At 48.3% G+C, this 9,697-nt stretch overlaps 1 long non-coding RNA gene across 1 annotated transcript; it reads left to right on the forward strand.

The window, feature by feature from the left end:
- The first annotated feature begins 2,995 nt into the window (after positions 1 to 2,995).
- Positions 2,996 to 9,578, forward strand: LOC105235175. The gene is made up of 3 exons (XR_004622632.1): positions 2,996 to 3,170; positions 6,782 to 6,855; positions 9,422 to 9,578. It is a non-coding gene; the product is annotated as an uncharacterized LOC105235175 (long non-coding RNA).
- Positions 9,579 to 9,697: the final 119 nt, after the last annotated feature.

Here is a 9,697-nt window from a genome sequence, read left to right on the forward strand (position 1 = left end):
GCCTTTTGAGGTGGATGATTTTCCTCCTTGACCTGGGTCCTGAGCACTGGGCCAGAACCTAATGACCTCTACTCACCTGCCTTCTTTCCTCGTTTCCAGGTTTACAGTAAGCCTTGGCTACTGGCATGACCCTTACATCCAGCATTTTGTAAGACTGTCTAAGGAGAGGAAGTCCTCCGAAATTAACAGGCAAGTGACCCCCTCCCTCCCAACGTCCCCTCATCAGCCCAGAGGCCTGAGGTTTTAGGAATTCATTCTTAAAAAGAGAGAGTTCCAGTGTTCACTCTCTCCAGGCATATGAAAGTGCTGATTTCCCAACATCCTTATAAACACAGTGTATTATGAACCTTTTCAGTGTGGTCAATCTGATATGGGAAAATGTTATCTTACAGTAATTTTGTTTTATAATCCTCTGATTTTGGGGGTGAAGTTGAAAATCATTTTTGTATGTTTAAGAGCCATTTATATGATGTTTTACTGTGAATTGTCTGTTCAAGTAAGAAATTACTTTTTTGGCCTTATTAAAGTGGTAATAACACTGTTAGGCTCTGCAAGTCCTTTCTATCAAGGCAGAGAAAGGATTTGAGGTGGGAGGGTGACTCAGTCTCAGCCAGACTGAGAAATTAACCAAGTGACCACAGTCCTTGTGTGTGCCAGGAATCCTGGCCCTAAAGATGGAGCCTATGGGTAGATTCTATAAGAAATGCAAAGAAAGTTTAAAGTGGTGGTCCCTGAGAAAAAGGACGTGGACCTTACTTGGAGCTCAGGATGAACCCAGGCATCAGGAAGATGGGGCCAGGCCTGGCTAAGAGGCCTGAAGCCTCCCTCCTGGGCTCCTGAGGCAGCTTTCTATACCACTGTTGCAGAGGCAGGGACCCACCTCGGGGCCTCGGGAGCTGGGTGCCCCAGGCAGCATGTCAGCCAGCCTGCCTGCCTTCTTCCTCTGCCTGTGCTGGCATCTCCAGACTGGGGCCCACTAGGAGAGTGCTTCCCAAACAGCGTGTGGTGAGCATTTTTAAAGTTTTTTCCCCAATAATCAGTCTGTTGTGGATGATACTCTATAACATACAATAAAAATGATTTCCTCGAAAAATAAAAAGCGAGAGACACATAAAATAGAAGCTCAAATTGTGTATTAGGAGAATCAATAGACATAAAATTCTTTTTTTTTTTTAAAGACTTTATTATTTATTTGACAGAGATAGAGATAGCTAGCGAGAGAGGGAACACAAGCAGGGGGAGTGGGAGAGGAAGAAGCAGGCTCATAGCAGAGGAGCCTGATGTGGGGCTCGATCCCATAATGCCGGGAGCACACCCTGAGACGAAGGCAGACGCTTAACTGCTGTGCCACCCAGGCGCCCCTAGACATAGATTTCTTATGTCATACTGCAGTAAGTTTCTAAATGCTACTCAAATTTTGTTCTTAAAATAGTTATACTTAAGCACAAGGTTCTAGAACACAGATTTTATCTTCCTTTCCCCCTCTTTTATTTCCCATCTCCTTTGCTCCAGCTCCCCACTCTGGAGCTAAACAAGTCCATTTATTGGGCAACGTTTACTCCTGGCTTCACCTCCCACCGATGCTCTGTGAGGCCATTTTATAAACATAGAGGCTCTTACCCACACAGGATAGAGATGAAGGGAACACGGTAAGAAATACTTTTTTTGTTTGTTTTGACATTTATCCGCCCCACTTCCTGACCCCAAAATACTATTTTTGTCATGATCTCGGAATTCTGAGTTTGAGCTGAGTCCTAAGTAGCTTTCACCTAGCTATGAAAAAGCACATTTCCAAGAGGAACATTTAGATCTGATGTTTTAATGTAAAACACTTGTCTTTCCTATGTAAAATAATGGGACATTTTATTTTAATTTTTAAATATTTTATTTATTTATTGGAGAGAGAGAACATGAGCAGGAGGGGCAGAGGCAGAGGGAGAAGCAGGCTCCCAGCTGAGCAGGGAGCCCGATGCAGGGCTTGATCCCAGGACCCTGAGATCCTGACCTGAGCCAAAGGCAGACGCTTAACCAACAGCCACCCGGGTGCCCCAAGGGGCAATTTATTTGTAAGGTCATTAATTCCACCATTAAATCATTAAATAGATTGTACGTACTTTGCTTGTAGCTGACCCGGAGGAAGAGCAGAAATGTCCTGATTTGCTTTTCTCCTGGTTTGTGCTCTGCAGGGATGATATCCCACCTCACTGAGCAATAGCTTGTCTCTGTCTTTTTCTCTCAGGATATTTCGCTCGAGTCCATGGCGTCAGACAGCTTATAAAGGCATTTCTACGGAAGACAGAATGTCATTGTCAAATTCTAAATCTTGGGAGTGGGATGGATACCACCTCTGGAGATTAAAGGTAAATGAAAATTCCCCCTCTTCTTTCCCAAATTGTTTCAACTGTGAAGGTGCCCGCCTGGTTCAGAAATGTTAAAATATATTCAGAGGCAATGCAGTGACTGTCTGTCTCGCGCCCCCGTCCCCAGCTGCTTGCGCCTGCTGCCCCTTCAGCCACATACTTAGTGTCCCCAGGGCCCTGGTGAAGGATGGGTGCCTTGCATCTCATCCTTTGCTGTTACAAACAGGGCTTAGGATAAAAATCCTAGTAGACATTTCCTCTGCACGTGTGGAAGAACCCTGCCCGTGGAATTGTGAGACCCAGAACCCCTACATGTTCCATATTGGCGATAATGAAGATTTTCCTGTCATCCTGCTAGTGTCTTCGGTACAGGCTGGACATGCGCACGGCTGGGTGATGGTGCGATGACATAAAGGCCTTTAGCAGCTATTCCCGGATTTGGTCCCTCACCTGCTCTGTTAGGGAGCAAGAACAGGTGTAACTACGCTCACTGACAGGAAAGGAGACGGGTCCGGTTAGTGGCAGAACTGGGACAAATGGGCTGCAGCTCCTCCAAATCCAGGTTCCTTCCCTGTTCTCTACACAGAGCCTTGTGCTTGTTCAGGGGGGTCTCTGCAGTCTGTCGGGCNGGTCTGTCGGGCTGTGGTGCATCTGTACCTCAGTGACCATGGTGTGGTGGAAGGAACGGGAGCAGAAGGCAGTGGCAGAACGTGTGCAGTGTGAGCAGAAGCCACTGGAGAAATGCCTCCTCTCAGCCCGACACCATTTCGACTTGGTCCCGACGTTTGGATTCTCCCCGCTGTCATGTAGGTGGGTTAATAATGAATAAATCTGACATTTTTGTTCCTGGGAACAAGGTACATTGAGACTTAGGTACCCCTTCCAAGAAAAAGGTTCTCTCTCAGGAGTGAGGAAGGCGAAGAGCCCAGGGTCGGTAAGATATTGTGGAGGTGTTTTGTTTTGTTTGATAATTATATTGGTCCAAAGGTGTTTTAAAGAATAAAAGTTTCTTTAAATCATAAAAATAAACAACGNGTTTTTTAAAAAAATTTAAGTTTCTTAAATAATAAAAATAGACAATGCTTCTTTGCTTCTTGGAGCCTGGGCCTCTCGGGCCAAATTTAGCCCACCCAGCTATCGTTGTAAATAAAGTTTTATTACAACACAGCCACTCACATTTAGTTGCATCTTCTCTATGGCTGCTTTACCAGCATGACAGCAGAGTTGAGTAGTTACAGGAGAGGCCGTCTGGCCTGCAAAGACTAAAATACTTTCTGGCCATTTACAGTAAATTTGTTAATCCCTGTATTGAGAAATATGTGCTTCTAGAACAGGGCAGGGAAAATCTTGGCTGCCAGTCTCGTTGTCTCATGCACCTTCCCCCAGGGATGTTCCCCCAGCTGCACCAGCAGAGGCAGTGTGTCACAGGCTTTTTGCTGCCACCATCATGGTAGCTCGTTCTGTATGATCTCAGGGGCCCAAGACTTTGTGGCAGTTGAAGGCTCCCCACTTCGGGCAGCGGGCACCACTAGGGCCCAGGAAAGCCAGTACCGTCACAAAAACAGAATAAAGGGGGAGTGAACCCTTTGGGATTTAACCCCTTTAAGGCACTGCAGCTCCTCAGTGTCTCCCAACTTCTATTTCCACACAACCCGAGGATCAAGGACGCAGAGGGTGGGTCTCACCTCGGCAGCCTGTGCTGCGGTTGGCCCTGCAGGATGCCCTTCCAGTCCAAGGGCTGTGCTTCCTCACGGCGGTCTCCGGCTGCTGTCCGGGAGCTGGTCCCAGCTTGGGTGTCTTCCACACCTCCTGTGACTCTCCAGCTCTCGTTGAGTGATGAGTCAGACGGGCTCAGGGAATCCCAGAGTCCAAAGTGGAAGTGTCACCTGCTGCAGCCATTTTGCTCCTTTTGCAAAGCCCAGAAAGAAGCTGCCTGTTCCTTAGAGGCTCGAGGTGTGCCTTTAGGTAGCTTTCCCTCCACAGTGACCCCTTCTTCAGAATTATTCCAAGGTCAAGGAGCTGATGCATGGAGAGCTCTTTTTTTTTTTTTTTTTAAGATGTATTTATTTATTTGAGAGAGAGAGAGAGAGTGGTGAGAGGGGCAGAGGCAGAGGGAGAATCTTAAGTGGACTCCCCGCTGAGCACAGAGCCCAAGTGGTGCTCGATCCCAGGACCCTGAGATCCTGACCTGAACCAAAATCATAGTCAGCCACTCACCCGACTGAGCCACCCAGGCGCCCCAAGGGGAAGCTCTTTATACCAAAGTAAGAAGTAAGAAGGACAGCATGCTGTCCTTCATCTGCTTTTAATTGTTTTCATTGTCTTTGGGAATTTTGACTCTCCTTAACCTTTCCTATCATATGAGTAACGTTCTGGAAGCGTGTTGTGGAGTTTCCTAACAGAAGTTACGTCCTAGTCTGCCCTAAACCTTTCCTCCTAGTAGCCTCAGCTAGCTCGTCCATCGCCACACTCTGCAGACGGGCAGGCATGTGTGGCAGCTCTGAGAGTGAACGGTTGAGATGGGTGAGCCTATCTCTTCTGACACGTTACGAAGCAGTCCTTTACTCTGTCCTCCTGTGTCCCTCTGTCTCCCTCCCTCTCCCCCAAACCAGACCCTCTGAGATTTTCCACAAGGGTGGAGGGGTAGCTGGACCTATAGTTCTGACACTTACCCTTAGGGGTCACCTCCTACTACAAAATGCTTGCTCGTGATTTCTGCCCCCATCATGCCGACCCTGGGGTCAGCAACTCCCCATCCCTGCTTCCCATCGCTCCTGACTGTCTATATAGGTGGGTTAATATACATACTACATACTACCGTCTACATACACGGTGCTCTTCCCTGCTCAGTTGCTCACATCAGAAACAGGGGTGTCATCCTGACCCCTGCTTTTCCTTTGGCCCAGCCTGCACCGGCGACCACCACCACCACCGGATTCTGGACACCGGCATCTGTGTTTCTCTTTGTCTTTCCCCTTTGACCAACTGGTTCTGTATTTCTGGAATAGAAGTAAGGTGAACACGAGGGTGTTAAAAGCATACATGGTGGGGGGGATGCCGAACAGTCAGCAGGTTGTGGAGCGCCTCATTTCTTGCCACACCTCAGGGGCGTGAGGAGCTGCTACAGGCGACACACAGCGTGCGGTTGAAAGAGGCCAGAAAGGGGTGTCCTTGCAGTTGGGGAGCTGAGGAGAAAATGCGTTCAAGAATCCTCATCAGAGCTGAGTGAGTGATTGGACATGACAGAGATGGAGAGAATGTGCTAGGAGCCCAGGGGGTGACCAGGCTGGGGAGGCAGATGGTGGAGCAGGGCCGTGAGTGTGTCTGTCTATGTCTCTGTGTGTGTCGGTCTCTGTGAGTCTCTGCGTGTGTGTGTGTCTGTGTCTCTGTGTTTGTGTCTTTGTGTCTATGCCTCTGTGTGTGTCTGTGTGTAGGGGTCTGTATGTCTACATGTCTGTATTTTGTATCTTTGTTTCTTTCTCTGTGTCTGTGTCTCTTCTGTCTGTGTGCCTCTGTGTGTGGGTCTTTGTGTCTCTGTGTATATGAGTGTCTTTGTCTAACTCAGTGTGTATGTTTGTGTGTGTGTGTGTCTTTCACACTTTCATTACTGCAGCCCACATTAAAAATAAATGTACAGGCCAGGCCAGGCCCCACATCTGTGTACCCGTGTCAGTAAATCAAAGGCACACCCATGGCACTTAGTAGGGCTGGTCCTGCTGTGCGTGTGGCTTGTGTATTTATTTCCTCATGAGTCCTCACAATCCCGTGAGGTGTGGTCAATTTCTCTACTGTGCAGACGAGGAAAGCTTGGCCCAGGGAGTTTAGTGACTTGCAGTGCCTCACAGCAGACATGTGGTGGAGTGGGATCTGACCCCCATTCCCTGGCTGCAGACGCCTGCCCTTTCCCACCCACCGTATGTGCCTCTCACAGAAAACCGTAAATGTACCACAAGACAGTGCTTGCCCTCAGTGACGGGGATGCTTTGGGATATTTGCTGTTGTGTCCTATTTGATCCCGCACATGCTGGCCCGAACCCCTCCCTCCCAAACACACAATTGTTTCCTGACCCTCTCTAATCTGTCTCAGCCTGCTTTTTGGAAAATCTGTTAGGTCCTACTTCCCCAGCGCCTCTCAGTGCCTCCCCACCTCTATCCCAGTGGCTGCTCCCCCAGTTCAGGCTCCCTGTGACTTCTTCCCTGGACCTTCTTCCTGGACGGCTCTGAGAATCTCCTAACATTTGTCCTCTATCCATTCTCCACACAGAGTCACCTGAAAAGTACCTTTCTGACCATATCGTTCCTGATTTAAATCCCTGAAATAGCCCATTGCTGTTTCGGGCTTAGTACTCGGGACATGAAGATGGTCAGTAAATGTATGCGGGAATACAGAATTAGCAAACTTGCTGTGTATTTTTCCTCAGGATGAAGATCTCCCATGAAAATATTTTGAGGTCGACTTTGCAGTAATTGTCATGAGAAAGCTACACGGCATCAAGTAAGTGTGGCTTGGACCAGAGGACAGAGCCGGGCAGANGTAAGTGTGGCTTGGACCAGAGGACAGAGCCGGGCAGAGTCAGAGGCAGCGGTCAGGAGGGGGCCGGATGCATGCCAGAGACCTCATTTTAGGGGACCTTCCCCTTGGACCCCCTCCCCGCTTTCTTGCTGGCCCTGGGACCTCATTCCAACCTGTCGAGCAGTCTTCCACATGCAATACACTCTCCCTTGTGACTGTTCTGTCCATGAATGTCATTTCTCTGAACCTTGAAAAGAAATGACCTACAGTAGTTTCATGATCTGAATTGTTCTGTGTATTTTGTCTACTTCGTTATCTCCAGGGCATAGAGAGGTGCCCAGCCCAGAGCAGAGGCGTCCTCAATATTGTTTGAGCGAATGAATGGGAGGCTGAACTTAGTCATTTACTGTCTGTGAGATATTCCAGGGGCCACCCTGAGGCCAGGTTTTAAGGAGTTTGCAGAGCTGTAGAGGACGAGTTTGTGAATCTCTGCTGGGACTTTTGTAGCACCGTGTGAAATGTTTCACTTGGACCACCTCATTCAGTGCTCAGAGCAGCCTCGTGAATTCTGGTGGGGAAACCGAGGCTCAAAGCAGTGAAGCGAATTTCCATCACGGCACCTGTGAAGGAAGGGGCGGAGCTGAGATTTAAGCCCTTGCCTCAAGCCCAAGGGTTTGGAAGGGAACTCCCTTCCCTCTTTTTAAATGAGTGATTTCAATAAAATATGGTCTTGCATTTAAAAAAAAAAATTTTGGTGAGCATAAAAGTTTCAGCTTGTCCTTCAAGGATGTCTAATTCTCATCATCTGGAAATATTTTTCAAGTATGAGGTTGATCTAGTTTATCATATGAAAACAAGGTTTTCACCCTTTCCAAATACAAGATTCTGTTACAGTAAATATGCTGTTTGGTTGCCGTCTGGCATCTGAGGCTGGGCCTCTGCAGATGACGACCTAGCCTGTTGGGACCCCGAGTGAACTAAGAGGAAGCGGGCTCTCACTCAAGCCCAGAGGTGGCTTNGTAAGTGTGGCTTGGACCAGAGGACAGAGCCGGGCAGAGTCAGAGGCAGCGGTCAGGAGGGGGCCGGATGCATGCCAGAGACCTCATTTTAGGGGACCTTCCCCTTGGACCCCCTCCCCGCTTTCTTGCTGGCCCTGGGACCTCATTCCAACCTGTCGAGCAGTCTTCCACATGCAATACACTCTCCCTTGTGACTGTTCTGTCCATGAATGTCATTTCTCTGAACCTTGAAAAGAAATGACCTACAGTAGTTTCATGATCTGAATTGTTCTGTGTATTTTGTCTACTTCGTTATCTCCAGGGCATAGAGAGGTGCCCAGCCCAGAGCAGAGGCGTCCTCAATATTGTTTGAGCGAATGAATGGGAGGCTGAACTTAGTCATTTACTGTCTGTGAGATATTCCAGGGGCCACCCTGAGGCCAGGTTTTAAGGAGTTTGCAGAGCTGTAGAGGACGAGTTTGTGAATCTCTGCTGGGACTTTTGTAGCACCGTGTGAAATGTTTCACTTGGACCACCTCATTCAGTGCTCAGAGCAGCCTCGTGAATTCTGGTGGGGAAACCGAGGCTCAAAGCAGTGAAGCGAATTTCCATCACGGCACCTGTGAAGGAAGGGGCGGAGCTGAGATTTAAGCCCTTGCCTCAAGCCCAAGGGTTTGGAAGGGAACTCCCTTCCCTCTTTTTAAATGAGTGATTTCAATAAAATATGGTCTTGCATTTAAAAAAAAAAATTTTGGTGAGCATAAAAGTTTCAGCTTGTCCTTCAAGGATGTCTAATTCTCATCATCTGGAAATATTTTTCAAGTATGAGGTTGATCTAGTTTATCATATGAAAACAAGGTTTTCACCCTTTCCAAATACAAGATTCTGTTACAGTAAATATGCTGTTTGGTTGCCGTCTGGCATCTGAGGCTGGGCCTCTGCAGATGACGACCTAGCCTGTTGGGACCCCGAGTGAACTAAGAGGAAGCGGGCTCTCACTCAAGCCCAGAGGTGGCTTCTGGGCTGAAAAATGCATTGGCCTTTGTGTATGGTTGTTGTGGTAGAGGATTCGGCTCTCCGAGGTCTGATTTGTTGCATATCCTGGAGGAGGGAGTCATCCCATCGACGTTGTTGACTTCAAGTCTGAATAGGAGTCCTTTTTTCAGTGAACTGTGAGCAATGAGCACCGCGTTAAAGATTTTGTTTGAGAAGAGGCAGGAAACTGGAGACGACTTGGAAAACCTGGAACATCGGGAAAATCCTTGCTGAGCTATCCTGAGCGATTTCTGAGTGTTCAGTATTTCATGATGAGATTGTGAGTGGGCATCTGATTCTGAGTGTCCTGCTTAGTGACCTCGCAGAGCCCCAGTCCACTGAAGTGTGACTGCGTGTGCTGAGGGCCAGACGTCAGGAGGCAGCAGGCCCTGTGGAGTGAGTGGCCCTTGCTTTGAACAGGAGCAGGATGTATTTGCCGTTCCTGGAGTGGGTGTTTGCAGTTCTGCTGAAACTGAGCTCCTTGACTCATTTCTCTCTTTCCCATCTTCCCACAGAGTCAAGCCTTTCTTATCACAACCCATTATAGAATTACATTCGGAGGACCCACTTCAAATCGGCAAGTACCCTTAACCTACTTGGTACGATGTGCACTATAGAACGCTCTTTGCTTTTTTCCCCTTTTCCTTTTAAAAGGGGTGTGTGTGTGTGTGTGTGTGTNAGTGACCTCGCAGAGCCCCAGTCCACTGAAGTGTGACTGCGTGTGCTGAGGGCCAGACGTCAGGAGGCAGCAGGCCCTGTGGAGTGAGTGGCCCTTGCTTTGAACAGGAGCA

Source organism: Ailuropoda melanoleuca, unplaced genomic scaffold, assembly GCF_002007445.2.
Source record: "Ailuropoda melanoleuca isolate Jingjing unplaced genomic scaffold, ASM200744v2 unplaced-scaffold1052, whole genome shotgun sequence".
In the NCBI taxonomy this organism is placed as follows: Eukaryota; Metazoa; Chordata; class Mammalia; order Carnivora; family Ursidae; genus Ailuropoda; species Ailuropoda melanoleuca.